The sequence below is a fragment of the Lissotriton vulgaris genome, chromosome 2_1 (genome assembly GCF_964263255.1).
Source record: "Lissotriton vulgaris chromosome 2_1, aLisVul1.2, whole genome shotgun sequence".
Classification (NCBI taxonomy): Eukaryota; Metazoa; Chordata; class Amphibia; order Caudata; family Salamandridae; genus Lissotriton; species Lissotriton vulgaris.
In genome coordinates this window covers 1,187,601,104-1,187,628,592 of record NC_141687.1, presented here as the reverse complement: position 1 = coordinate 1,187,628,592, position 27,489 = coordinate 1,187,601,104, and the positions used below count along the sequence as shown (strand labels likewise).

The 27,489-nt window shown below is 45.7% G+C and overlaps 14 non-coding genes across 14 annotated transcripts; all 14 read right to left on the bottom strand.

Annotated features, from left to right (window-relative positions):
• Positions 1-2,123: 2,123 nt before the first annotated feature.
• Positions 2,124-2,195, bottom strand: TRNAM-CAU (transfer RNA methionine (anticodon CAU)). The gene has a single exon. It is a non-coding gene; the product is annotated as a tRNA-Met (tRNA).
• A 1,507-nt stretch (positions 2,196-3,702) lies between these two features.
• On the bottom strand, positions 3,703-3,774 carry TRNAM-CAU (transfer RNA methionine (anticodon CAU)). Its single transcript has one exon. It is a non-coding gene; the product is annotated as a tRNA-Met (tRNA).
• Positions 3,775-6,266: 2,492 nt separating this feature from the next.
• On the bottom strand, positions 6,267-6,338 carry TRNAG-CCC (transfer RNA glycine (anticodon CCC)). The gene has a single exon. It is a non-coding gene; the product is annotated as a tRNA-Gly (tRNA).
• A 544-nt stretch (positions 6,339-6,882) lies between these two features.
• On the bottom strand, positions 6,883-6,954 carry TRNAM-CAU (transfer RNA methionine (anticodon CAU)). Its single transcript has one exon. It is a non-coding gene; the product is annotated as a tRNA-Met (tRNA).
• A 9,462-nt stretch (positions 6,955-16,416) lies between these two features.
• TRNAM-CAU (transfer RNA methionine (anticodon CAU)) lies at positions 16,417-16,488 on the bottom strand. The gene has a single exon. It is a non-coding gene; the product is annotated as a tRNA-Met (tRNA).
• Positions 16,489-17,372: 884 nt separating this feature from the next.
• On the bottom strand, positions 17,373-17,444 carry TRNAG-CCC (transfer RNA glycine (anticodon CCC)). Its single transcript has one exon. It is a non-coding gene; the product is annotated as a tRNA-Gly (tRNA).
• A 1,528-nt stretch (positions 17,445-18,972) lies between these two features.
• TRNAG-UCC (transfer RNA glycine (anticodon UCC)) lies at positions 18,973-19,044 on the bottom strand. The gene has a single exon. It is a non-coding gene; the product is annotated as a tRNA-Gly (tRNA).
• A 1,512-nt stretch (positions 19,045-20,556) lies between these two features.
• Positions 20,557-20,628, bottom strand: TRNAG-CCC (transfer RNA glycine (anticodon CCC)). The gene has a single exon. It is a non-coding gene; the product is annotated as a tRNA-Gly (tRNA).
• Positions 20,629-21,173: 545 nt separating this feature from the next.
• Positions 21,174-21,245, bottom strand: TRNAM-CAU (transfer RNA methionine (anticodon CAU)). The gene has a single exon. It is a non-coding gene; the product is annotated as a tRNA-Met (tRNA).
• Positions 21,246-22,774: 1,529 nt separating this feature from the next.
• On the bottom strand, positions 22,775-22,846 carry TRNAM-CAU (transfer RNA methionine (anticodon CAU)). The gene has a single exon. It is a non-coding gene; the product is annotated as a tRNA-Met (tRNA).
• Positions 22,847-23,739: 893 nt separating this feature from the next.
• On the bottom strand, positions 23,740-23,811 carry TRNAG-CCC (transfer RNA glycine (anticodon CCC)). The gene has a single exon. It is a non-coding gene; the product is annotated as a tRNA-Gly (tRNA).
• A 546-nt stretch (positions 23,812-24,357) lies between these two features.
• TRNAM-CAU (transfer RNA methionine (anticodon CAU)) lies at positions 24,358-24,429 on the bottom strand. The gene has a single exon. It is a non-coding gene; the product is annotated as a tRNA-Met (tRNA).
• Positions 24,430-25,958: 1,529 nt separating this feature from the next.
• TRNAM-CAU (transfer RNA methionine (anticodon CAU)) lies at positions 25,959-26,030 on the bottom strand. Its single transcript has one exon. It is a non-coding gene; the product is annotated as a tRNA-Met (tRNA).
• Positions 26,031-26,933: 903 nt separating this feature from the next.
• Positions 26,934-27,005, bottom strand: TRNAG-UCC (transfer RNA glycine (anticodon UCC)). The gene has a single exon. It is a non-coding gene; the product is annotated as a tRNA-Gly (tRNA).
• Positions 27,006-27,489: the final 484 nt, after the last annotated feature.

Genomic DNA, 27,489 nt, shown 5'->3' with positions numbered 1-27,489 from the left:
CTGATCTGTGTGCTCTTGGTTCTTAACATTAGGATCCTGAGTTCAATGACTATCTTGCACCAGCTTCAATGGTGCATTTGGTTTAGATACCAACATGAAAAGCAATAGAAAGTTTTTTGCAGAGGGTAAGGAACTGGGATTGAAACCAAGGACAAAGCTGTGCAGAAGAGAAGAATGGAAAGCTGCATTACAAATAATAGATAAGAATATATAGAGGCAGCATGGGAAGCAAAACAGGGAAGAGAAATACAGAACATTCGATTAAATGCCCAGGAGATAGATAAGAGCAGAACAAAAAGGGAAGAATGAAATTCAAAGCCTGCCCATAAAAGTGTTTGAAGGTCCCACCAGTCATTTATGCTTATTATTGTGTGTCTTTACTTTCAAAGTACAGGGTGGATCCTTTGACGATCCCTCTCTTGTATTTCAGCAGACACAGATATTTGACAAGTCTTTTCTCACATAGCTGGCACAAGCTTGTGCTTTTCCTCGCTGGCAGCGTGGAAATGACAGCTTGGTCCTTGGAAGGAAAGTCAAGCAAAATTAGCAGAGGATGGTTTTGATCCATCGACCTCTGGGTTATGGGCCCAGCACGCTTCCCCTGCGCCACTCTGCTCTGTTGTGAAAGTGTTCTTTTTATGCAGATAGGGAGCATTAAGCAGAGTAGCGTGCAATTGGTACGGCTCTCACCTCTTTTGCCTAAGTATATTGCAAGGCATGCTGGGTACAGAAAAACTTCATCTTCCCCTCTCACAATCAGTCATAACTGAAAGTCAGACACTCTTAGGCACTAGCCGTTTCAGACCTTTATCAAGACAGCATGTCATGAACCCTCTCTCTCTCTCTCTGTGATCCTAGCACTAGCATGCTCAGGATTTGGCTTTACCTGGGAGCCAGAGATCTACCCGGTGAGAGGCTTTTGAGCGTTTGGGAGCGTTCGGGACGTGAGTGGACGTTGGACAGGAAACTCTGCGAATTTGAAGCATCCAACATTCCTGCTGCAGTGAGCGGCTCTTTCCATGGACATCTGCCTCTAGGATTCCTCTCAACTTGCCTTCTGATAAAACATTTTGTGAGCAGCAATTACCTTCGACAGCTACAAGGTGGCGCTACATTCTGGTAAGTGCACAAGTATGCACAAAATGTTAGGGACTTTTGCCAGATTTATCGGTGGATCTTACATATTTTTTTCAGAGGCTAGATATTGCCTAGAAATGCTTTTTAACATAGAGATGTTGGAGTTATAATGTCTGGTCGGGCCTCAGCCCTTCCATTGTTTGCCCACTGTAACATATTTTTTACCAGCACATGTGAGTGGTGACTCTGCTTTATGAAACTTATCATATATTAGGACAATGAATATAGCAGAAGGGGCGATTGAGATGCTTGCCTACATATTTGTTTATTTTTTATATAACGGCTGATTAATCTGTTCATTATATTTCCATTTTGTGACATGTTGCATTAAAATATATCCTGCTTGCAGAATATATAAGTATTTGTACTGCGTTGGCCGGGAATCGAACCTGGGTCAACTGCTTGGAAGGCAGCTATGCTCACCACTATACCACCAACGCCCTCTGATCTGTGCGCTCTCGGTTCTTAACATTAGGATCCTGAGTTCAATGACTATCTTGCACCAGCTTCAATGGTGCATTTGGTTTAGATACCAACATGAAAAGCAATAGAAAGTTTTTTCAGAGGGTAAGGAACTGGGATTGAAACCAAGGACAAAGCTGTGCAGAAGAGAAGAATGGAAAGCTGCATTACAAATAATAAATAGGAATATATAGAGGCAGCATGGGAAGCAAAACAGGGAAGAGAAATACAGAACATTCAATTAAATGCCCAGGAGATAGATAAGAGCAGAACAAAAAGGGAAGAATGAAATTCAAAGCCTGCCCATAAAAGTGTTTGAAGGTCCCACCAGTCATTTATGCTTATTATTGTGTGTCTTTACTTTCAAAGTACAGGGTGGATCCTTTGACGATCCCTCTCTTGTATTTCAGCAGACACAGATATTTGACAAGTCTTTTCTCACATAGCTGGCACAAGCTTGTGCTTTTCCTTGCTGGCAGCGTTGAAATGACAGCTTGGTCCTTGGAAGGAAAGTCAAGCAAAATTAGCAGAGGATGGTTTCGATCCATCGACCTCTGGGTTATGGGCCCAGCACGCTTCCACTGCGCCACTCTGCTCTGTTGTGAACGTGTTCTTTTTATGCAGATAGGGAGCATTAAGCAGAGTAGCGTGGGATTGGTACGGCTCTCACCTCATTTGCCTAAGTATATTGCAAGGCATGCTGGGTACAGAAAAACTTCATCTTCCCCTCTCACAATCAGTCATAACTGAAAGTCAGACACTCTTAGGCACTAGCCGTTTCAGACCTTTATCAAGACAGCATGTCATGAACCCTCTCTCTCTCTCTCTCTCTCTGTGATCCTAGCACTAGCATGCTCAGGATTTGGCTTTACCTGGGAGCCAGAGATCTACCCGGTGAGGGCGAGGCTTTTGAGCGTTTGGGAGCGTTCGGGACGTTGGACAGGAAACTCTGCGAATTTGAAGCATCCAACATTCCTGCTGCAGTGAGCGGCTCTTTCCATGGACATCTGCCTCTAGGATTCCTCTCAACTTGCCTTCTGATAAAACATTTTGTGAGCAGCAATTACCTTCGACAGCTACAAGGTGGCGCTACATTCTGGTAAGTGCACAAGTATGCACAAAATGTTAGGGACTTTTGCCAGATTTATCGGTGGATCTTGCATATTTTTTTCAGAGGCTAGATATTGCCTAGAAATGCTTTTTAACATAGAGATGTTGGAGTTATAATGTCTGGTCGGGCCTCAGCCCTTCCATTGTTTGCCCACTGTAACATATTTATTTCCAGCACATGTGAGTTGTGACTCTGCTTTATAAAACTTATCATATATTAGGACAATGAATGTATCAGAAGGTGCGATTGAGATGTTTGCCTATGTATTTGTTTATTTATTTTATATATGGCTGATTAATCTGTTCATGAAATTTCCATTTTGAGAAATGTTGCATTAAAATATATCCTGCTTGCAGAATATATAAGCATTTTCACTGCGTTGGCCTAGAATCGAACCCGGGTCAACTGCTTGGGAAGCAGCTATGCTCACCACTATACCACCAACGCCCTCTGATGTGTGTGCTCTCGGTTCTAAATATTACGTTCCCGAAATCAATGACTATCTTACAACAGCTTCAATGGTGCATTTGGTTTCGATACCAACATGAGAAGTAGTAGAACGTTTTTTGCAGAGGGTAAGGAACTGGGGATTGAAACCAAGGACAAAGTTGTACAGAAGAGAAGAAATGAAATGCAACAGTACAAATAGTAGAAATCAGCATATATAGGCAGCATGGGAAGCAAAGCAGGGAAGAGAAAGAGAGAACATTCCATGAAATGCCCAGGAGATAGATAAGAGCAGAAAAAAAGGGAAGAATGAAATTCAAAGCATGCCCAGAAAGTTGTGTGAAGCTCCCACCAGTCATTTATGGTTATAGTTGTGTGTCTTTACTTTCAAAGTACAGGGTTGATCCTTTCACGAAGACTCTTGTATCACACAGACACAGATAGTTGAGAAGTCTTTTCTCACATAGCTGGCACAAGCTTGCGCTTTTCCTTTCTGGCAGTGTGGAAATGACAGCTTGGTCCTTGGAAGGAAAGTCAAGCAAAATTAGCAGAGGACGGTTTCGATCCATCGACCTCTGGGTTATGGGCCCAGCACGCTTCCGCTGCGCCACTCTGCTCGTTCATGAAAGTTATCTCTTTATGCAGATGAGGAGGCATTCAGCGGAGTGAAGTGGGATTGGTCGGGCTCTCACCTCATTTGCCTAATTATATCGCAAGGCATGCTGGGTGCAGAAAATCTTCATCTTCCCCTCTCACAATCAGTCATAACTGATAGTCCAGACCCTCTTAGGCACTAGCCGTTTCAGGCCTTTATCAAGACAGCAGCTCTCCGACACTCTCTGTCTCTCTCTCTCTGTGATCCTAGTGCTAGCATGCTCAGGATTTGGCTTTACCTGGGAGCCAGAGATCTACCCGGTGAGGGCTTGCCCGGTGTAAGGCTTTTGAGCGTTTGGGAGCGTTCGGTACATGAGAGGACGTTGGACTGGAAACTATGCAAATTTGAAGCATCCAACCTTCCTGCTGCAGTCGGGGGCTCTTTCCATGGACATCTGCCTTTTGGATTCCTCTAAACTTGCCCTCTGATGAAACATTTTTTGAGCTGCAGTTACCTCCGACGTCTACAAGGTGGCGCTACATTCAGGTGAGGGCACAAGTATGCACAAAATGTTGGCGACTTTCACCAGATTTATCGATGGATCTTGCATATTGTTTTCAGAGGGTAGATATTGCCTAGGAAATGGTTTTTAACATAGAGATGCTGGAGTTATAATGTGTGGTCGGGCCTCAGCCCTTTCATTGTCTGCCCACTGTAAATATTTTTTACCAGCACATGTGAGTGGTGACTCTGCTTTATGAAACTTATCATATATTAGGACAATGAATATAGCAGAAGGGGCGATTGAGATGCTTGCCTACATATTTGTTTATTTTTTATATAACGGCTGATTAATCTGTTCATTATATTTCCATTTTGTGACATGTTGCATTAAAATATATCCTGCTTGCAGAATATATAAGTATTTGTACTGCATTGGCCGGGAATCGAACCTGGGTCAACTGCTTGGAAGGCAGCTGTGCTCACCACTATACCACCAACGCCCTCTGGTCTGTGTGCTCTCGGTTCTTAACATTAGGATCCTGAGTTCAATGACTATCTTGCACCAGCTTCAATGGTGCATTTGGTTTAGATACCAACATGAAAAGCAATAGAAAGTTTTTTGCAGAGGGTAAGGAACTGAGATTGAAACCAAGGACAAAGCTGTGCAGAAGAGAAGAATGGAAAGCTGCATTACAAATAATAGATAAGAATATATAGAGGCAGCATGGAAAGCAAAACAGGGAAGAGAAATACAGAACATTCAATTAAATGCCCAGGAGATAGATAAGAGCAGAACAAAAAGGGAAGAATGAAATTCAAAGCCTGCCCATAAAAGTGTTTGAAGGTCCCACCAGTCATTTATGCTTATTATTGTGTGTCTTTACTTTCAAAGTACAGGGTGGATCCTTTGACGATCCCTCTCTTGTATTTCAGCAGACACAGATATTTGACAAGTCTTTTCTCACATAGCTGGCACAAGCTTGTGCTTTTCCTTGCTGGCAGCGTGGAAATGACAGCTTGGTCCTTGGAAGGAAAGTCAAGCAAAATTAGCAGAGGATGGTTTCGATCCATCGATCTCTGGGTTATGGGCCCAGCACGCTTCCACTGCGCCACTCTGCTCTGTTGTGAAAGTGTTCTTTTTATGCAGATAGGGAGCATTAAGCAGAGTAGCGTGGGATTGGTACGGCTCTCACCTCATTTGCCTAAGTATATTGCAAGGCATGCTGGGTACAGAAAAACTTCATCTTCCCCTCTCACAATCAGTCATAACTGAAAGTCAGACACTCTTAGGCACTAGCCGTTTCAGACCTTTATCAAGACAGCATGTCATGAACCCTCTCTCTCTCTCTCTGTGATCCTAGCACTAGCATGCTCAGGATTTGGCTTTACCTGGGAGCCAGAGATCTACCCGGTGAGGGCGAGGCTTTTGAGCGTTTGGGAGCGTTCGGGACGTGAGTGGACGTTGGACAGGAAACTCTGCGAATTTGAAGCATCCAACATTCCTGCTGCAGTGAGCGGCTCTTTCCATGGACATCTGCCTCTAGGATTCCTCTCAACTTGCCTTCTGATAAAACATTTTGTGAGCAGCAATTACCTTCGACAGCTACAAGGTGGCGCTACATTCTGGTAAGTGCACAAGTATGCACAAAATGTTAGGGACTTTTGCCAGATTTATCGGTGGATCTTGCATATTTTTTTCAGAGGCTAGATATTGCCTAGAAATGCTTTTTAACATAGAGATGTTGGAGTTATAATGTCTGGTCGGGCCTCAGCCCTTCCATTGTTTGCCCACTGTAACATATTTATTTCCAGCACATGTGAGTTGTGACTGCTTTATAAAACTTATCATATATTAGGACAATGAATGTATCAGAAGGTGCGATTGAGATGTTTGCCTATGTATTTGTTTATTTTTTTATATATGGCTGATTAATCTGTTCATGAAATTTCCATTTTGAGACATGTTGCATTAAAATATATCCTGCTTGCAGAATATATAAGCATTTTCACTGCGTTGGCCGGGAATCGAACCCGGGTCAACTGCTTGGGAAGCAGCTATGCTCACCACTATACCACCAACGCCCTCTGATGTGTGTGCTCTCGGTTCTAAATATTACGTTTCCGAAATCAATGACTATCTTGCAACAGCTTCAATGGTGCATTTGGTTTCGATACCAACATGAGAAGTAGTAGAACGTTTTTTGCAGAGGGTAAGGAACTGGGATTGAAACCAAGGACAAAGTTGTGCAGAAGAGAAGAAATGAAATGCAACAGTACAAATAGTAGAAATCAGCATATATAGGCAGCATGGGAAGCAAAGCAGGGAAGAAAGAGAGAGAACATTCCATGAAATGCCCAGGAGATAGATAAGAGCAGAAAAAAAGGGAAGAATGAAATTCAAAGCATGCCCAGAAAGTTGTGTGAAGCTCCCACCAGTCATTTATGGTTATAGTTGTGTGTCTTTACTTTCAAAGTACAGGGTTGATCCTTTCACGAACACTCTTGTATTACACAGACACAGATAGTTGAGAAGTCTTTTCTCACATAGCTGGCACAAGCTTGCGCTTTTCCTTTCTGGCAGTGTGGAAATGACAGCTTGGTCCTTGGAAGGAAAGTCAAGCAAAATTAGCAGAGGATGGTTTCGATCCATCGACCTCTGGGTTATGGGCCCAGCACGCTTCCGCTGCGCCACTCTGCTCGTTCGTGAAAGTTATCTCTTTATGCAGATGAGGAGGCATTCAGCGGAGTGAAGTGGGATTGGTCGGGCTCTCACCTCATTTGCCTAATTATATCGCAAGGCATGCTGGGTGCAGAAAATCTTCATCTTCCCCTCTCACAATCAGTCATAACTGATAGTCCAGACCCTCTTAGGCACTAGCCGTTTCAGGCCTTTATCAAGACAGCAGCTCTCCGACACTCTCTGTCTCTCTCTCTCTGTGATCCTAGTGCTAGCATGCTCAGGATTTGGCTTTACCTGGGAGCCAGAGATCTACCCGGTGAGGGCTTGCCCGGTGTAAGGCTTTTGAGCGTTTGGGAGCGTTCGATACATGAGAGGACGTTGGACTGGAAACTATGCAAATTTGAAGCATCCAACCTTCCTGCTGCAGTCGGGGGCTCTTTCCATGGACATCTGCCTTTTGGATTCCTCTAAACTTGCCCTCTGATGAAACATTTTTTGAGCTGCAGTTACCTCCGACGTCTACAAGGTGGCGCTACATTCAGGTGAGGGCACAAGTATGCACAAAATGTTGGCGACTTTCACCAGATTTATCGATGGATCTTGTATATTGTTTTCAGAGGCTAGATATTGCCTAGGAAATGGTTTTTAACATAGAGATGCTGGAGTTATAATGTGTGGTCGGGCCTCAGCCCTTTCATTGTCTGCCCACTGTAAATATTTTTTACCAGCACATGTGAGTGGTGACTCTGCTTTATGAAACTTATCATATATTAGGACAATGAATATAGCAGAAGGGGCGATTGAGATGCTTGCCTACATATTTGTTTATTTTTTATATAACGGCTGATTAATCTGTTCATTATATTTCCATTTTGTGACATGTTGCAATAAAATATATCCTGCTTGCAGAATATATAAGTATTTGTACTGCGTTGGCCGGGAATCGAAGCCGGGTCAACTGCTTGGAAGGCAGCTATGCTCACCACTATACCACCAACGCCCTCTGATCTGTGTGCTCTCGGTTCTTAACATTAGGATCCTGAGTTCAATGACTATCTTGCACCAGCTTCAATGGTGCATTTGGTTTAGATACCAACATGAAAAGCAATAGAAAGTTTTTTTGCAGAGGGTAAGGAACTGGGATTGAAACCAAGGACAAAGCTGTGCAGAAGAGAAGAATGGAAAGCTGCATTACAAATAATAGATAAGAATATATAGAGGCGGGGGGGCGTGGCTGGCGGCCGAGCATGGCGGCAGCATAGAGGACTAGCTCCGGCGAGGAAGCGACCTCTCCATCTATCCGCACGATAATCCGTGATTATTTGTTACCTCCAACGGTAGCACCGAATGCCCGGGACCGGGCGGGACTGGCGGCAGGCTCCCGGACGAAAATCGCACATTGGATGACGGAGTTATCGTCGAATGTTGAATCAACCGGAGCACAGGCCCACCTCCGGGCCCTCAAGTGATCGCTGAGACCGACCGGAAGTGCAGCCTGATCGGTTGCTAAAGACAGGAAGTGGTCGGCGCAAGAGGCCCACACCCAGTGGCGGTCCTGCTCCGCGTCACTCGGCTCACTATATCTAGCGAAGACTCATTGGAAGGGTGGCCGTACTTTCTCAAGACTTTCAACCGCACTTTGCCCGACAGCCTGCCCTGCGGGGACCATCAAGGCGTCCCGCTTTTGGGGACGGAAGCCCCCTCCATCTTGAACCGAGATCAGCGTAGTGACTGCGTATTCACTTGGTACCCCACCGGACCGACGAACTGTATTCCCTCCGCGAACGAACGATGGCCGGGAAAGGTGTGAAAGGCGGCACAACCCAGACTCGTATCGACCGCTTCACAAATGATAGGACTGCTTCCCCTCCGGCGGAGGGAAGAACTCCCCCCGTAAAACCGGGCGAGTCTGGGGGACCGAAGAAGGCGACGCTGGACGATGTCATGAAGGCTCTCTCACAGGTCCAAACAACGGTGGGCTCTATCTCGACCGAGATCACCCTTATCCGCGCTGACTTTCACAAGATGGCCGAAAAGGTAGGCTCTTTAGAGCTTGTCACAAAATCGCTGGTGGAGGATGTTTCGGAACTGCAGACGGCCATGGAGGCGGTCATGGCGGAAAACAAGCTCCTTAAGGACAAGCTCGACGACCAGGAGGGCCGCTCCAGGCGGAACAATGTGCGCATTCTTGGCGTTCCGGAGTCTGAAGGTGTGAGGGCTACGGATCTATACGTGGAGGAACTCATCAAGACTCATCTTCAACCCAAAGGCCTATCGACCTTCTTTTCTGTGGAGCGAGCCCACAGGGTCCCGGGAGGTCAACCAAAACCAGGGGCCGCGCCGCGGCCAATCCAAGCGAGACTGTTTAACTACCGCGACCGGGACACCATCCTACAGGCGGCACGTGTCTCGCCACCGGTAAAAATCCTCAACTCAACAGTGGCATTTTTCCCGGACTACACGGCGGAGGTAGCCAGGCGGCGAAAAACATTCTTGGATGTCAAAAAGGAACTTAGGAAACGTGAACTCCCTTATTCTATGATCTTCCCAGCCAGGCTTCGGGTGGTGGCAGAGAATAGGACATGGTTTTTTGACGACCCAAGCACTGCGCGAGACTGGCTGGACGGCTGGCGTCCTGCTTCTCACTCTCGCCGTCCTGGTCGGACTAAGAACGGCTCGCCACACTCGGATCGCAACGCTGCAGGAGCCGAGGGTACGAACAGTGGCAGAAGCTCTCCGGTACGAGATGAGGCTACTCTGAGTCTGGAGGTGGACCCTTGAACACATGTACGTGCTATTGAAGTTTGGGCCTGCGGCTGGAACCGCCAAGGACACTGGGCCGAGGGCCTCCGTGGAGGGTATGAGGGGTCGCTAATTCCGGAGTACTCCTCACCCCCAACGAGCAAGTAACTGTGTGTTTTCTTTGGGGTGGGTTTAAGCACTCTGCTAAATTGGGGTGGCGGGCAGTTTGGAGTCCGTGTAGCAGGGAAGCAGGGAGGGTGGGGACGTTGGGTATGGGGTTATGTTGGTTGATTGGTTTGAAATGTTTGGCTCTACTTCTCATTTTGAAAATGCTGGTGGTCACATATGACCGTATTCCTGACACCGGGTATACTGCCTCTGATCCTCGAACATTGTATCGGCGCAAACACACGCCTCGATGCACGGGGTTGGGGGACCCCCTACTCGATATGGCTCCGTCCCGCCCTCTAGGACACCCAATTGCACGCTTGATCACAATATGGCGTATTCCCCACGACCTGCTGTAGTAACACATGACACTGGGGTGGGGGCGGTACCGCCGCTGCGGGTAGTGTCCTGGAATGTTCGGGGATTAGGAGATAAAGTGAAGAGAGGGCTGGTCTTGCAATGTATTAAAAGACTGAGCTGTGATATCGCCCTCCTCCAGGAGACACACTTAGTGGGGGTGGCCACCAAAGCTCTGGATAGAAGAGGATACCGCATGTTAATACACTCGGACTTTACTTCGGGGTCCCGGGGGACGGGTGTCTGGGTGAAGAGGGCGTCACGATTCATACATCACTCCACGAAAGCGGACAAACATGGCCGCTTTGCGGCGGTGTGTGGGCAGTGGGAGGGCGTGCCCATTAACGTGGTGTCTGCGTACATCCCACCAGCGCTACACTCATCGGCACTTCCGGACCTAGGTAAATTTCTTCTGGAACTCCCGGAAGGGGATCTGTTAGTGGGCGGAGACTTTAATGCATTGGCTGATACTGATATGGACAGGTTCCCGGCTCGCTCCCTCCCTACTGGCCCGACGAAATTTAGGGACTTCTTGGATGCACAGGGTCTGGTGGTCATTTGGAGACAACTTCACCCTACTGATCGCCATTATTCATACTATTCCTCCACCCATGCTTGCCTGTCACGCATAGACTATTTTCTCACACTGGGGGGCGGCAAACTCACTTTTGACAAAGTACAGATTGCACCGCGGGGCATTTCAGACCATTCTCCCTTGATCGCTGCACTGTCCTGTTCGGCCACGGCTCGCACACGTCTTTATCCCATTTACCCTGGTTATCTAAAAATTCCCCCGATCCGAAAATCTCTCAAAACTGCCACTAAACACTATTTCCAGGAGAACTCCGGGTCGGTGTCCTCACCGACGATTCTCTGGGAAGCATACAAGACGGTACTAAGGGGCCAGGCCATTGCGACCATAACCGATCACAAACGCAAACAAAAAATAGAACTGGTAGAACTGGAACTTCAGCTGGAACAGGCTAATGTGACTCATATGACCACGCCGTCAGAGACCACCCGACACGCGCTGACTCTCTGCCAGCAAAAGCACGACGATCTTCTCCGCCGAAGGGTGTTAGAGCGTATGGAATCGACAGCAAGTAGAGTATATGATGTGGGCGACAAAGCCAACAAATTGCTGGCTTGGCTGGACAAAAAGCGGGACGGAGGCAGGCACATTCTGCAGTTACGGGACAACATGGGGATTTATCACACACACCCTCCTAAGATTGTTGACCTCCTGGCAGACCACTTCCAAGGGGTGTACACCCCATAGGTGGTGGTCACGGCAGAAAGGGCGGAACTGGCACTTCAAGAAGTAGAAGTGGAGGTGTTAACGCCGGAGGCGCAAACTGAATTAGAAGCGGATCTCACGGTAGAGGAACTCCATACGGCGATAGGCGCGCTGCACACGGGCAGAGCGCTGGGCCCCAATGGGATACCAATCGAATGGTTCCAAACGATGTCAGACACACTAGGCCCGCCATTGTTGGCCATGTTCGAGAACTGCCGTGAAACCGGAACGCTACCCTTAGACCAGCGCTTGGCAACAATAGTGGCTATCCCAAAACCTGATAAACCTCCAGAATGTTGTACATCCTATCGCCCGATCTCGCTCATCAATGCAGAGGCGAAGATCCTGGCGAAGGTGATTGCTAATAGATTGACCCCACACCTCTCTCAGCTGATCCACCCAGACCAGTCCGGCTTTATGCCGCACTGGAGTACGGCACTGAATCTCCGTAGAGTGCACGGCGCGTTGGCACGGGCACACTCCCTGACAGAACCGGCGGCCATCTTGTCACTAGACGCCAGGATGGCCTTCGATATGGTAGAGTGGCAGTACCTGTTCGCAGTTCTACATCGGATGGGCTTCGGACCGAAGTTTCTGTCGTGGGTTCGACTACTCTACACAGGCCCAATGGCCCACGTGGCGGCCAATGGCCATATCTCCCGAGCGATCTCTTTAGCGCGTGGGACTCGCCAGGGCTGCCCCTTATCCCCGTTGCTGTTCGCATTGGTCCTTGAACCCCTTGCGATCGTTCTCAGAACAACACCACTGTTGAAGGGCATCAGATGGACGGAGACCTGGGAGGATAGAATATCGTTGTATGCGGATGATATGTTGGTGTACGTGTCATCCCCCGAACTGAGTGTTCCGATTTTATTGGCACTCTGCGACAAACACGGTGCGGCCTCTGGCTACACAATCAACTGGACGAAATCGGTCCTTTATGTTTTGATGGGCCCGCGGCCAGTCCTCCCTGAGCACTGTCCGCTGGTGGTGACCGATGTCTCCTTCAAATATTTGGGCATCCATGTCACTAGCGATACGGCCGTCTTTACCGACCGGAACCTGACACCCCCCCTCCTCCGTCTGAAGGCAGACGTGAGACACTGGTCGTCCCTACCACTCACACTCTTAGGCCGCGCTGCTCTGTTTAAAATGATGGCGCTCCCGCGCTTCCTATACGTCTTTGAAAATACGCCAGCTATGATCCCGCCCTCCTACTTGCAGAAAATCACCGCAATTGTCACCACTCTGCTTTGGGGTGAGCGTCCCCCGAGAATAGCTCACCTCAAACTTAATCGCGGCTGGTACGATGGTGGAATTGCGCTACCGAATGTGCAGCTTTATTACTGGGCATCCCAACTCAAGGTACTCAACCAGTGGATCCATGCGTCACACACTGACCCGGCTTACATGGCGGACAGGGCCCAACTGGGAACACAAACTCTCCTGGCCCCCCTCTATAACCCAAGTCTCCTTAAGGACCTGATTGGCCCCACTAGACACACAGTTACCTTATGGTACAGAGCCCTCACCAAGCTACAGTGGAAGGGAATCATCACGAAGCTTACCCCGCTTTGGGATACCAAAAAACTGGGCTGCCTACGGACCAGTAAAGGGTTCACCCAGTGGGACAATATAGGCATCTCTACGGTGGGAGATCTCTGGACGTCCACAGGGGTGGTTTCATTCGAGCAACTTCAACAGCAATATGCCCTGGGCCCCACAGAAACATACAGATATATCCAAATCAGACACGCTCTCCTGGCGGTGTTGGAACCGGGAACTACAGTCCCGGAATCCTCCCCCCTAGAAGACCGGCTCCTCACGGACTACATGCAAACAAGGGCCACCTCACTCACATACCGTAAATTGCTAAATAATCTCCCAGACCCCCTACAGAAATTGCGAGAAAAATGGGAGGATGAATTGGGTGCTATGGATGAGACGGATTGGAATGCTGCGATGGCGTCCCCGAGAGAGGCTGGGGTTTCGGCCAGATTCAGACTCATACAGTTAAAAATACTACACAGAACGTATTACACGAGGACCACCCTACACAAAATGCACAGGGCTGACTCCCCTCATTGTCTTAGGGAATGTGGGGAGGAGGGCACATTGTTGCACACACTATGAGGTTGCCCTCTCATTGCCAGATACTGGCAGCAGGTCATGCGCACGATCTCACAGGCCCTTGATACCTCCCTTGCACCCGAGCCGCGCCTTTGTCTCCTGAATATATGGGAGGGCACTGATCTTAACCTCAGACAACAGCAATGGGTTACAATTGGAACAATGGTGGCGAAGCGTGATATGGCGCAGAGATGGGGGGTGGCGGAGCTACCTACTTTGGCGCTATGGTGTAAAAACATGGACAAATTGATGATAACTGAAAGAACTGTCTACAAACTCAGAGCGAACCCAAAGAAGTGGAACAAGGTGTGGGAGGCTTGGAATAGGTACAGAGGGGATCTGTGTGACCCGCTGCAGGAGGACGAAGACGAGGATTCAGAAGATGAGGAGGGAATGACTGCTTAACCTGTGGATCTCTGAGGGGTGGGACTAGAAATGTACTCTTGTAGTTGGAAACTCAGCTCACACTATGCGGGGGGATGATGGGGGTAGGCCTGGGGTTGGGGGTCGGCGTGTTCTACTAGCATCTTCTGTTCTATATTGCTTCATGTCTATACACTACTATTGAGCCACTATGTTTGGTTTGGTTTTGATTTTTCATAAATGGAACAAGACAAAATGAACCTTAAAAGTAAAACTTCATGACTCCGGTATTTACATCCTGTTGGTCTGCCATATCATCCTCATCCTGTGCTGCCGGACCGGAGGGTTGTCGGCTGAATAGCTGTGTAACAGTACGTGTTATTCTGCTTTTATCTCCTGTCATGATTACTGTGTAATTGTACTGTTGTAACTTGGATGATGAATATCAATAAAAGTTTTACACCAAAAAAAAAAAAAAAAAAAAAAAAAAAAAAAAAAAAAAAAGAATATATAGAGGCAGCATGGGAAGCAAAACAGGGAAGAGAAATACAGAACATTCGATTAAATGCCCAGGAGATAGATAAGAGCAGAACAAAAAGGGAAGAATGAAATTCAAAGCCTGCCCATAAAAGTGTTTGAAGGTCCCACCAGTCATTTATGCTTATTATTGTGTGTCTTTACTTTCAAAGTACAGGGTGGATCCTTTGACGATCCCTCTCTTGTATTTCAGCAGACACAGATATTTGACAAGTCTTTTCTCACATAGCTGGCACAAGCTTGTGCTTTTCCTCGCTGGCAGCGTGGAAATGACAGCTTGGTCCTTGGAAGGAAAGTCAAGCAAAATTAGCAGAGGATGGTTTCGATCCATCGACCTCTGGGTTATGGGCCCAGCACGCTTCCCCTGCGCCACTCTGCTCTGTTGTGAAAGTGTTCTTTTTATGCAGATAGGGAGCATTAAGCAGAGTAGCGTGCAATTGGTACGGCTCTCACCTCTTTTGCCTAAGTATATTGCAAGGCATGCTGGGTACAGAAAAACTTCATCTTCCCCTCTCACAATCAGTCATAACTGAAAGTCAGACACTCTTAGGCACTAGCCGTTTCAGACCTTTATCAAGACAGCATGTCATGAACCCTCTCTCTCTCTCTCTGTGATCCTAGCACTAGCATGCTCAGGATTTGGCTTTACCTGGGAGCCAGAGATCTACCCGGTGAGAGGCTTTTGAGCGTTTGGGAGCGTTCGGGACGTGAGTGGACGTTGGACAGGAAACTCTGCGAATTTGAAGCATCCAACATTCCTGCTGCAGTGAGCGGCTCTTTCCATGGACATCTGCCTCTAGGATTCCTCTCAACTTGCCTTCTGATAAAACATTTTGTGAGCAGCAATTACCTTCGACAGCTACAAGGTGGCGCTACATTCTGGTAAGTGCACAAGTATGCACAAAATGTTAGGGACTTTTGCCAGATTTATCGGTGGATCTTACATATTTTTTTCAGAGGCTAGATATTGCCTAGAAATGCTTTTTAACATAGAGATGTTGGAGTTATAATGTCTGGTCGGGCCTCAGCCCTTCCATTGTTTGCCCACTGTAACATATTTTTTACCAGCACATGTGAGTGGTGACTCTGCTTTATGAAACTTATCATATATTAGGACAATGAATATAGCAGAAGGGGCGATTGAGATGCTTGCCTACATATTTGTTTATTTTTTATATAACGGCTGATTAATCTGTTCATTATATTTCCATTTTGTGACATGTTGCATTAAAATATATCCTGCTTGCAGAATATATAAGTATTTGTACTGCGTTGGCCGGGAATCGAACCTGGGTCAACTGCTTGGAAGGCAGCTATGCTCACCACTATACCACCAACGCCCTCTGATCTGTGCGCTCTCGGTTCTTAACATTAGGATCCTGAGTTCAATGACTATCTTGCACCAGCTTCAATGGTGCATTTGGTTTAGATACCAACATGAAAAGCAATAGAAAGTTTTTTCAGAGGGTAAGGAACTGGGATTGAAACCAAGGACAAAGCTGTGCAGAAGAGAAGAATGGAAAGCTGCATTACAAATAATAGATAGGAATATATAGAGGCAGCATGGGAAGCAAAACAGGGAAGAGAAATACAGAACATTCAAATAAATGCCCAGGAGATAGATAAGAGCAGAACAAAAAGGGAAGAATGAAATTCAAAGCCTGCCCATAAAAGTGTTTGAAGGTCCCACCAGTCATTTATGCTTATTATTGTGTGTCTTTACTTTCAAAGTACAGGGTGGATCCTTTGACGATCCCTCTCTTGTATTTCAGCAGACACAGATATTTGACAAGTCTTTTCTCACATAGCTGGCACAAGCTTGTGCTTTTCCTTGCTGGCAGCGTGGAAATGACAGCTTGGTCCTTGGAAGGAAAGTCAAGCAAAATTAGCAGAGGATGGTTTCGATCCATCGACCTCTGGGTTATGGGCCCAGCACGCTTCCACTGCGCCACTCTGCTCTGTTGTGAAAGTGTTCTTTTTATGCAGATAGGGAGCATTAAGCAGAGTAGCGTGGGATTGGTACGGCTCTCACCTCATTTGCCTAAGTATATTGCAAGGCATGCTGGGTACAGAAAAACTTCATCTTCCCCTCTCACAATCAGTCATAACTGAAAGTCAGACACTCTTAGGCACTAGCCGTTTCGGACCTTTATCAAGACAGCATGTCATGAACCCCCTCTCTCTCTCTCTGTGATCCTAGCACTAGCATGCTCAGGATTTGGCTTTACCTGGGAGCCAGAGATCTACCCGGTGAGGGCGAGGCTTTTGAGCGTTTGGGAGCGTTCGGGACGTTGGACAGGAAACTCTGCGAATTTGAAGCATCCAACATTCCTGCTGCAGTGAGCGGCTCTTTCCATGGACATCTGCCTCTAGGATTCCTCTCAACTTGCCTTCTGATAAAACATTTTGTGAGCAGCAATTACCTTCGACAGCTACAAGGTGGCGCTACATTCTGGTAAGTGCACAAGTATGCACAAAATGTTAGGGACTTTTGCCAGATTTATCGGTGGATCTTGCATATTTTTTTCAGAGGCTAGATATTGCCTAGAAATGCTTTTTAACATAGAGATGTTGGAGTTATAATGTCTGGTCGGGCCTCAGCCCTTCCATTGTTTGCCCACTGTAACATATTTATTTCCAGCACATGTGAGTTGTGACTCTGCTTTATAAAACTTATCATATATTAGGACGATGAATGTATCAGAAGGTGCGATTGAGATGTTTGCCTATGTATTTGTTTATTTATTTTATATATGGCTGATTAATCTGTTCATGAAATTTCCATTTTGAGAAATGTTGCATTAAAATATATCCTGCTTGCAGAATATATAAGCATTTTCACTGCGTTGGCCGGGAATCGAACCCGGGTCAACTGCTTGGGAAGCAGCTATGCTCACCACTATACCACCAACGCCCTCTGATGTGTGTGCTCTCGGTTCTAAATATTACGTTCCCGAAATCAATGACTATCTTACAACAGCTTCAATGGTGCATTTGGTTTCGATACCAACATGAGAAGTAGTAGAACGTTTTTTGCAGAGGGTAAGGAACTGGGGATTGAAACCAAGGACAAAGTTGTACAGAAGAGAAGAAATGAAATGCAACAGTACAAATAGTAGAAATCAGCATATATAGGCAGCATGGGAAGCAAAGCAGGGAAGAGAAAGAGAGAACATTCCATGAAATGCCCAGGAGATAGATAAGAGCAGAAAAAAAGGGAAGAATGATATTCAAAGCATGCCCAGAAAGTTGTGTGAAGCTCCCACCAGTCATTTATGGTTATAGTTGTGTGTCTTTACTTTCAAAGTACAGGGTTGATCCTTTCACGAACACTCTTGTATCACACAGACACAGATAGTTGAGAAGTCTTTTCTCACATAGCTGGCACAAGCTTGCGCTTTTCCTTTCTGGCAGTGTGGAAATGACAGCTTGGTCCTTGGAAGGAAAGTCAAGCAAAATTAGCAGAGGACGGTTTCGATCCATCGACCTCTGGGTTAATGGGCCCAGCACGCTTCCGCTGCGCCACTCTGCTCGTTCATGAAAGTTATCTCTTTATGCAGATGAGGAGGCATTCAGCGGAGTGAAGTGGGATTGGTCGGGCTCTCACCTCATTTGCCTAATTATATCGCAAGGCATGCTGGGTGCAGAAAATCTTCATCTTCCCCTCTCACAATCAGTCATAACTGATAGTCCAGACCCTCTTAGGCACTAGCCGTTTCAGGCCTTTATCAAGACAGCAGCTCTCCGACACTCTCTGTCTCTCTCTCTCTGTGATCCTAGTGCTAGCATGCTCAGGATTTGGCTTTACCTGGGAGCCAGAGATCTACCCGGTGAGGGCTTGCCCGGTGTAAGGCTTTTGAGCGTTTGGGAGCGTTCGGTACATGAGAGGACGTTGGACTGGAAACTATGCAAATTTGAAGCATCCAACCTTCCTGCTGCAGTCGGGGGCTCTTTCCATGGACATCTGCCTTTTGGATTCCTCTAAACTTGCCCTCTGATGAAACATTTTTTGAGCTGCAGTTACCTCCGACGTCTACAAGGTGGCGCTACATTCAGGTGAGGGCACAAGTATGCACAAAATGTTGGCGACTTTCACCAGATTTATCGATGGATCTTGCATATTGTTTTCAGAGGGTAGATATTGCCTAGGAAATGGTTTTTAACATAGAGATGCTGGAGTTATAATGTGTGGTCGGGCCTCAGCCCTTTCATTGTCTGCCCACTGTAAATATTTTTTACCAGCACATGTGAGTGGTGACTCTGCTTTATGAAACTTATCATATATTAGGACAATGAATATAGCAGAAGGGGCGATTGAGATGCTTGCCTACATATTTGTTTATTTTTTATATAACGGCTGATTAATCTGTTCATTATATTTCCATTTTGTGACATGTTGCATTAAAATATATCCTGCTTGCAGAATATATAAGTATTTGTACTGCGTTGGCCGGGAATCGAACCCGGGTCAACTGCTTGGAAGGCAGCTATGCTCACCACTATACCACCAACGCCCTCTGATCTGTGCGCTCTCGGTTCTTAACATTAGGATCCTGAGTTCAATGACTATCTTGCACCAGCTTCAATGGTGCATTTGGTTTAGATACCAACATGAAAAGCAATAGAAAGTTTTTTGCAGAGGGTAAGGAACTGAGATTGAAACCAAGGACAAAGCTGTGCAGAAGAGAAGAATGGAAAGCTGCATTACAAATAATAGATAAGAATATATAGAGGCAGCATGGAAAGCAAAACAGGGAAGAGAAATACAGAACATTCAATTAAATGCCCAGGAGATAGATAAGAGCAGAACAAAAAGGGAAGAATGAAATTCAAAGCCTGCCCATAAAAGTGTTTGAAGGTCCCACCTGTCATTTATGCTTATTATTGTGTGTCTTTACTTTCAAAGTACAGGGTGGATCCTTTGACGATCCCTCTCTTGTATTTCAGCAGACACAGATATTTGACAAGTCTTTTCTCACATAGCTGGCACAAGCTTGTGCTTTTCCTTGCTGGCAGCGTGGAAATGACAGCTTGGTCCTTGGAAGGAAAGTCAAGCAAAATTAGCAGAGGATGGTTTCGATCCATCGATCTCTGGGTTATGGGCCCAGCACGCTTCCACTGCGCCACTCTGCTCTGTTGTGAAAGTGTTCTTTTTATGCAGATAGGGATCATTAAGCAGAGTAGCGTGGGATTGGTACGGCTCTCACCTCATTTGCCTAAGTATATTGCAAGGCATGCTGGGTACAGAAAAACTTCATCTTCCCCTCTCACAATCAGTCATAACTGAAAGTCAGACACTCTTAGGCACTAGCCGTTTCAGACCTTTATCAAGACAGCATGTCATGAACCCTCTCTCTCTCTCTCTGTGATCCTAGCACTAGCATGCTCAGGATTTGGCTTTACCTGGGAGCCAGAGATCTACCCGGTGAGGGCTTGCCCGGTGTGAGGCTTTTGAGCGTTTGGGAGCGTTCTGGACGTTGGACAGGAAACTCTGCGAATTTGAAGCATCCAACATTCCTGCTGCAGTGAGCGGCTCTTTCCATGGACATCTGCCTCTAGGATTCCTCTCAACTTGCCTTCTGATAAAACATTTTGTGAGCAGCAATTACCTTCGACAGCTACAAGGTGGCGCTACATTCTGGTAAGTGCACAAGTATGCACAAAATGTTAGGGACTTTTGCCAGATTTATCGGTGGATCTTGCATATTTTTTTCAGAGGCTAGATATTGCCTAGAAATGCTTTTTAACATAGAGATGTTGGAGTTATAATGTCTGGTCGGGCCTCAGCCCTTCCATTGTTTGCCCACTGTAACATATTTATTTCCAGCACATGTGAGTTGTGACTGCTTTATAAAACTTATCATATATTAGGACAATGAATGTATCAGAAGGTGCGATTGAGATGTTTGCCTATGTATTTGTTTATTTTTTTTATATATGGCTGATTAATCTGTTCATGAAATTTCCATTTTGAGAAATGTTGCATTAAAATATATCCTGCTTGCAGAATATATAAGCATTTTCACTGCGTTGGCCGGGAATCGAACCCGGGTCAACTGCTTGGGAAGCAGCTATGCTCACCACTATACCACCAACGCCCTCTGATGTGTGTGCTCTCGGTTCTAAATATTACGTTCCCGAAATCAATGACTATCTTGCAACAGCTTCAATGGTGCATTTGGTTTCGATACCAACATGAGAAGTAGTAGAACGTTTTTTGCAGAGGGTAAGGAACTGGGGATTGAAACCAAGGACAAAGTTGTGCAGAAGAGAAGAAATGAAATGCAACAGTACAAATAGTAGAAATCAGCATATATAGGCAGCATGGGAAGCAAAGCAGGGAAGAAAGAGAGAGAACATTCCATGAAATGCCCAGGAGATAGATAAGAGCAGAAAAAAAGGGAAGAATGAAATTCAAAGCATGCCCAGAAAGTTGTGTGAAGCTCCCACCAGTCATTTATGGTTATAGTTGTGTGTCTTTACTTTCAAAGTACAGGGTTGATCCTTTCACGAACACTCTTGTATTACACAGACACAGATAGTTGAGAAGTCTTTTCTCACATAGCTGGCACAAGCTTGCGCTTTTCCTTTCTGGCAGTGTGGAAATGACAGCTTGGTCCTTGGAAGGAAAGTCAAGCAAAATTAGCAGAGGATGGTTTCGATCCATCGACCTCTGGGTTATGGGCCCAGCACGCTTCCGCTGCGCCACTCTGCTCGTTCGTGAAAGTGATCTCTTTATGCAGATGAGGAGGCATTCAGCGGAGTGAAGTGGGATTGGTCGGGCTCTCACCTCATTTGCCTAATTATATCGCAAGGCATGCTGGGTGCAGAAAATCTTCATCTTCCCCTCTCACAATCAGTCATAACTGATAGTCCAGACCCTCTTAGGCACTAGCCGTTTCAGGTCTTTATCAAGACAGAAGCTCTCCGACACTCTCTGTCTCTCTCTCTCTGTGATCCTAGTGCTAGCATGCTCAGGATTTGGCTTTACCTGGGAGCCAGAGATCTACCCGGTGAGGGCTTGCCCGGTGTAAGGCTTTTGAGCGTTTGGGAGCGTTCGATACATGAGAGGACGTTGGACTGGAAACTATGCAAATTTGAAGCATCCAACCTTCCTGCTGCAGTCGGGGGCTCTTTCCATGGACATCTGCCTTTTGGATTCCTCTAAACTTGCCCTCTGATGAAACATTTTTTGAGCTGCAGTTACCTCCGACGTCTACAAGGTGGCGCTACATTCAGGTGAGGGCACAAGTATGCACAAAATGTTGGCGACTTTCACCAGATTTATCGATGGATCTTGTATATTGTTTTCAGAGGCTAGATATTGCCTAGGAAATGGTTTTTAACATAGAGATGCTGGAGTTATAATGTGTGGTCGGGCCTCAGCCCTTTCATTGTCTGCCCACTGTAAATATTTTTTACCAGCACATGTGAGTGGTGACTCTGCTTTATGAAACTTATCATATATTAGGACAATGAATATAGCAGAAGGGGCGATTGAGATGCTTGCCTACATATTTGTTTATTTTTTATATAACGGCTGATTAATCTGTTCATTATATTTCCATTTTGTGACATGTTGCAATAAAATATATCCTGCTTGCAGAATATATAAGTATTTGTACTGCGTTGGCCGGGAATCGAAGCCGGGTCAACTGCTTGGAAGGCAGCTATGCTCACCACTATACCACCAACGCCCTCTGATCTGTGTGCTCTCGGTTCTTAACATTAGGATCCTGAGTTCAATGACTATCTTGCACCAGCTTCAATGGTGCATTTGGTTTAGATACCAACATGAAAAGCAATAGAAAGTTTTTTGCAGAGGGTAAGGAACTGGGATTGAAACCAAGGACAAAGCTGTGCAGAAGAGAAGAATGGAAAGCTGCATTACAAATAATAGATAAGAATATATAGAGGCAGCATGGAAAGCAAAACAGGGAAGAGAAATACAGAACATTCAATTAAATGCCCAGGAGATAGATAAGAGCAGAACAAAAAGGGAAGAATGAAATTCAAAGCCTGCCCATAAAAGTGTTTGAAGGTCCCACCAGTCATTTATGCTTATTATTGTGTGTCTTTACTTTCAAAGTACAGGGTGGATCCTTTGACGATCCCTCTCTTGTATTTCAGCAGACACAGATATTTGACAAGTCTTTTCTCACATAGCTGGCACAAGCTTGTGCTTTTCCTTGCTGGCAGCGTGGAAATGACAGCTTGGTCCTTGGAAGGAAAGTCAAGCAAAATTAGCAGAGGATGGTTTCGATCCATCGACCTCTGGGTTATGGGCCCAGCACGCTTCCACTGCGCCACTCTGCTCTGTTGTGAAAGTGTTCTTTTTATGCAGATAGGGAGCATTAAGCAGAGTAGCGTGGGATTGGTACGGCTCTCACCTCATTTGCCTAAGTATATTGCAAGGCATGCTGGGTACAGAAAAACTTCATCTTCCCCTCTCACAATCAGTCATAACTGAAAGTCAGACACTCTTAGGCACTAGCCGTTTCAGACTTTATCAAGACAGCATGTCATGAACCCTCTCTCTCTCTCTCTGTGATCCTAGCACTAGCATGCTCAGGATTTGGCTTTACCTGGGAGCCAGAGATCTACCCGGTGAGGGCGAGGCTTTTGAGCGTTTGGGAGCGTTCGGGACGTGAGTGGACGTTGGACAGGAAACTCTGCGAATTTGAAGCATCCAACATTCCTGCTGCAGTGAGCGGCTCTTTCCATGGACATCTGCCTCTAGGATTCCTCTCAACTTGCCTTCTGATAAAACATTTTGTGAGCAGCAATTACCTTCGACAGCTACAAGGTGGCGCTACATTCTGGTAAGTGCACAAGTATGCACAAAATGTTAGGGACTTTTGCCAGATTTATCGGTGGATCTTGCATATTTTTTTCAGAGGCTAGATATTGCCTAGAAATGCTTTTTAACATAGAGATGTTGGAGTTATAATGTCTGGTCGGGCCTCAGCCCTTCCATTGTTTGCCCACTGTAACATGTTTATTTCCAGCACATGTGAGTTGTGACTCTGCTTTATAAAACTTATCATATATTAGGACAATGAATGTATCAGAAGGTGCGATTGAGATGTTTGCCTATGTATTTGTTTATTTTTTTTATATATGGCTGATTAATCTGTTCATGAAATTTCCATTTTGAGAAATGTTGCATTAAAATGTATCCTGCTTGCAGAATATATAAGCATTTTCACTGCGTTGGCCGGGAATCGAACCCGGGTCAACTGCTTGGGAAGCAGCTATGCTCACCACTATACCACCAACGCCCTCTGATGTGTGTGCTCTCGGTTCTAAATATTACGTTTCCGAAATCAATGACTATCTTGCAACAGCTTCAATGGTGCATTTGGTTTCGATACCAACATGAGAAGTAGTAGAACGTTTTTTGCAGAGGGTAAGGAACTGGGGATTGAAACCAAGGACAAAGTTGTGCAGAAGAGAAGAAATGAAATGCAACAGTACAAATAGTAGAAATCAGCATATATAGGCAGCATGGGAAGCAAACCAGGGAAGAGAAAGAGAGAACATTCCATGAAATGCCCAGGAGATAGATAAGAGCAGAAAAAAAAGGGAAGAATGAAATTCAAAGCATGCCCAGAAAGTTGTGTGAAGCTCCCACCAGTCATTTATGGTTATAGTTGTGTGTCTTTACTTTCAAAGTACAGGGTTGATCCTTTCACGAACACTCTTGTATTACACAGACACAGATAGTTGAGAAGTCTTTTCTCACATAGCTGGCACAAGCTTGCGCTTTTCCTTTCTGGCAGTGTGGAAATGACAGCTTGGTCCTTGGAAGGAAAGTCAAGCAAAATTAGCAGAGGATGGTTTCGATCCATCGACCTCTGGGTTATGGGCCCAGCACGCTTCCGCTGCGCCACTCTGCTCGTTCGTGAAAGTGATCTCTTTATGCAGATGAGGAGGCATTCAGCGGAGTGAAGTGGGATTGGTCGGGCTCTCACCTCATTTGCCTAATTATATCGCAAGGCATGCTGGGTGCAGAAAATCTTCATCTTCCCCTCTCACAATCAGTCATAACTGATAGTCCAGACCCTCTTAGGCACTAGCCGTTTCAGGTCTTTATCAAGACAGCAGCTCTCCGACACTCTCTGTCTCTCTCTCTCTGTGATCCTAGTGCTTGCATGCTCAGGATTTGGCTTTACCTGGGAGCCAGAGATCTACCCGGTGAGGGCTTGCCCGGTGTAAGGCTTTTGAGCGTTTGGGAGCGTTCGATACATGAGAGGACGTTGGACTGGAAACTATGCAAATTTGAAGCATCCAACCTTCCTGCTGCAGTCGGGGGCTCTTTCCATGGACATCTGCCTTTTGGATTCCTCTAAACTTGCCCTCTGATGAAACATTTTTTGAGCTGCAGTTACCTCCGACGTCTACAAGGTGGCGCTACATTCAGGTGAGGGCACAAGTATGCACAAAATGTTGGCGACTTTCACCAGATTTATCGATGGATCTTGTATATTGTTTTCAGAGGCTAGATATTGCCTAGGAAATGGTTTTTAACATAGAGATGCTGGAGTTATAATGTGTGGTCGGGCCTCAGCCCTTTCATTGTCTGCCCACTGTAAATATTTTTTACCAGCACATGTGAGTGGTGACTCTGCTTTATGAAACTTATCATATATTAGGACAATGAATATAGCAGAAGGGGCGGTTGAGATGCTTGCCTACATATTTGTTTATTTTTTATATAACGGCTGATTAATCTGTTCATTATATTTCCATTTTGTGACATGTTGCATTAAAATATATCCTGCTTGCAGAATATATAAGTATTTGTACTGCGTTGGCCGGGAATCGAAGCCGGGTCAACTGCTTGGAAGGCAGCTATGCTCACCACTATACCACCAACGCCCTCTGATCTTTGCGCTCTCGGTTCTTAACATTAGGATCCTGAGTTCAATGACTATCTTGCACCAGCTTCAATGGTGCATTTGGTTTAGATACCAACATGAAAAGCAATAGAAAGTTTTTTACAGAGGGTAAGGAACTGGGATTGAAACCAAGGACAAAGCTGTGCAGAAGAGAAGAATGGAAAGCTGCATTACAAATAATAGATAAGAATATATAGAGGCAGCATGGAAAGCAAAACAGGGAAGAGAAATACAGAACATTCAATTAAATGCCCAGGAGATAGATAAGAGCAGAACAAAAAGGGAAGAATGAAATTCAAAGCCTGCCCATAAAAGTGTTTGAAGGTCCCACCAGTCATTTATGCTTATTATTGTGTGTCTTTACTTTCAAAGTACAGGGTGGATCCTTTGACGATCCCTCTCTTGTATTTCAGCAGACACAGATATTTGACAAGTCTTTTCTCACATAGCTGGCACAAGCTTGTGCTTTTCCTTGCTGGCAGCGTGGAAATGACAGCTTGGTCCTTGGAAGGAAAGTCAAGCAAAATTAGCAGAGGATGGTTTCGATCCATCGACCTCTGGGTTATGGGCCCAGCACGCTTCCACTGCGCCACTCTGCTCTGTTGTGAAAGTGTTCTTTTTATGCAGATAGGGAGCATTAAGCAGAGTAGCGTGGGATTGGTACGGCTCTCACCTCATTTGCCTAAGTATTTTGCAAGGCATGCTGGGTACAGAAAAACTTCATCTTCCCCTCTCACAATCAGTCATAACTGAAAGTCAGACACTCTTAGGCACTAGCCGTTTCAGACCTTTATCAAGACAGCATGTCATGAACCCTCTCTCTCTCTCTCTGTGATCCTAGCACTAGCATGCTCAGGATTTGGCTTTACCTGGGAGCCAGAGATCTACCCGGTGAGGGCTTGCCCGGTGTGAGGCTTTTGAGCGTTTGGGAGCGTTCGGGACGTGAGTGGACGTTGGACAGGAAACTCTGCGAATTTGAAGCATCCAACATTCCTGCTGCAGTGAGCGGCTCTTTCCATGGACATCTGCCTCTAGGATTCCTCTCAACTTGCCTTCTGATAAAACATTTTGTGAGCAGCAATTACCTTCGACAGCTACAAGGTGGCGCTACATTCTGGTAAGTGCACAAGTATGCACAAAATGTTAGGGACTTTTGCCAGATTTATCGGTGGATCTTGCATATTTTTTTCAGAGGCTAGATATTGCCTAGAAATGCTTTTTAACATAGAGATGTTGGAGTTATAATGTCTGGTCGGGCCTCAGCCCTTCCATTGTTTGCCCACTGTAACATATTTATTTCCAGCACATGTGAGTTGTGACTGCTTTATAAAACTTATCATATATTAGGACAATGAATGTATCAGAAGGTGCGATTGAGATGTTTGCCTATGTATTTGTTTATTTTTTTTATATATGGCTGATTAATCTGTTCATGAAATTTCCATTTTGAGAAATGTTGCATTAAAATATATCCTGCTTGCAGAATATATAAGTATTTGTACTGCGTTGGCCGGGAATCGAACCCGGGTCAACTGCTTGGAAGGCAGCTATGCTCACCACTATACCACCAACGCCCTCTGATCTGTGCGCTCTCGGTTCTTAACATTAGGATCCTGAGTTCAATGACTATCTTGCACCAGCTTCAATGGTGCATTTGGTTTAGATACCAACATGAAAAGCAATAGAAAGTTTTTTGCAGAGGGTAAGGAACTGAGATTGAAACCAAGGACAAAGCTGTGCAGAAGAGAAGAATGGAAAGCTGCATTACAAATAATAGATAAGAATATATAGAGGCAGCATGGAAAGCAAAACAGGGAAGAGAAATACAGAACATTCAATTAAATGCCCAGGAGATAGATAAGAGCAGAACAAAAAGGGAAGAATGAAATTCAAAGCCTGCCCATAAAAGTGTTTGAAGGTCCCACCAGTCATTTATGCTTATTATTGTGTGTCTTTACTTTCAAAGTACAGGGTGGATCCTTTGACGATCCCTCTCTTGTATTTCAGCAGACACAGATATTTGACAAGTCTTTTCTCACATAGCTGGCACAAGCTTGT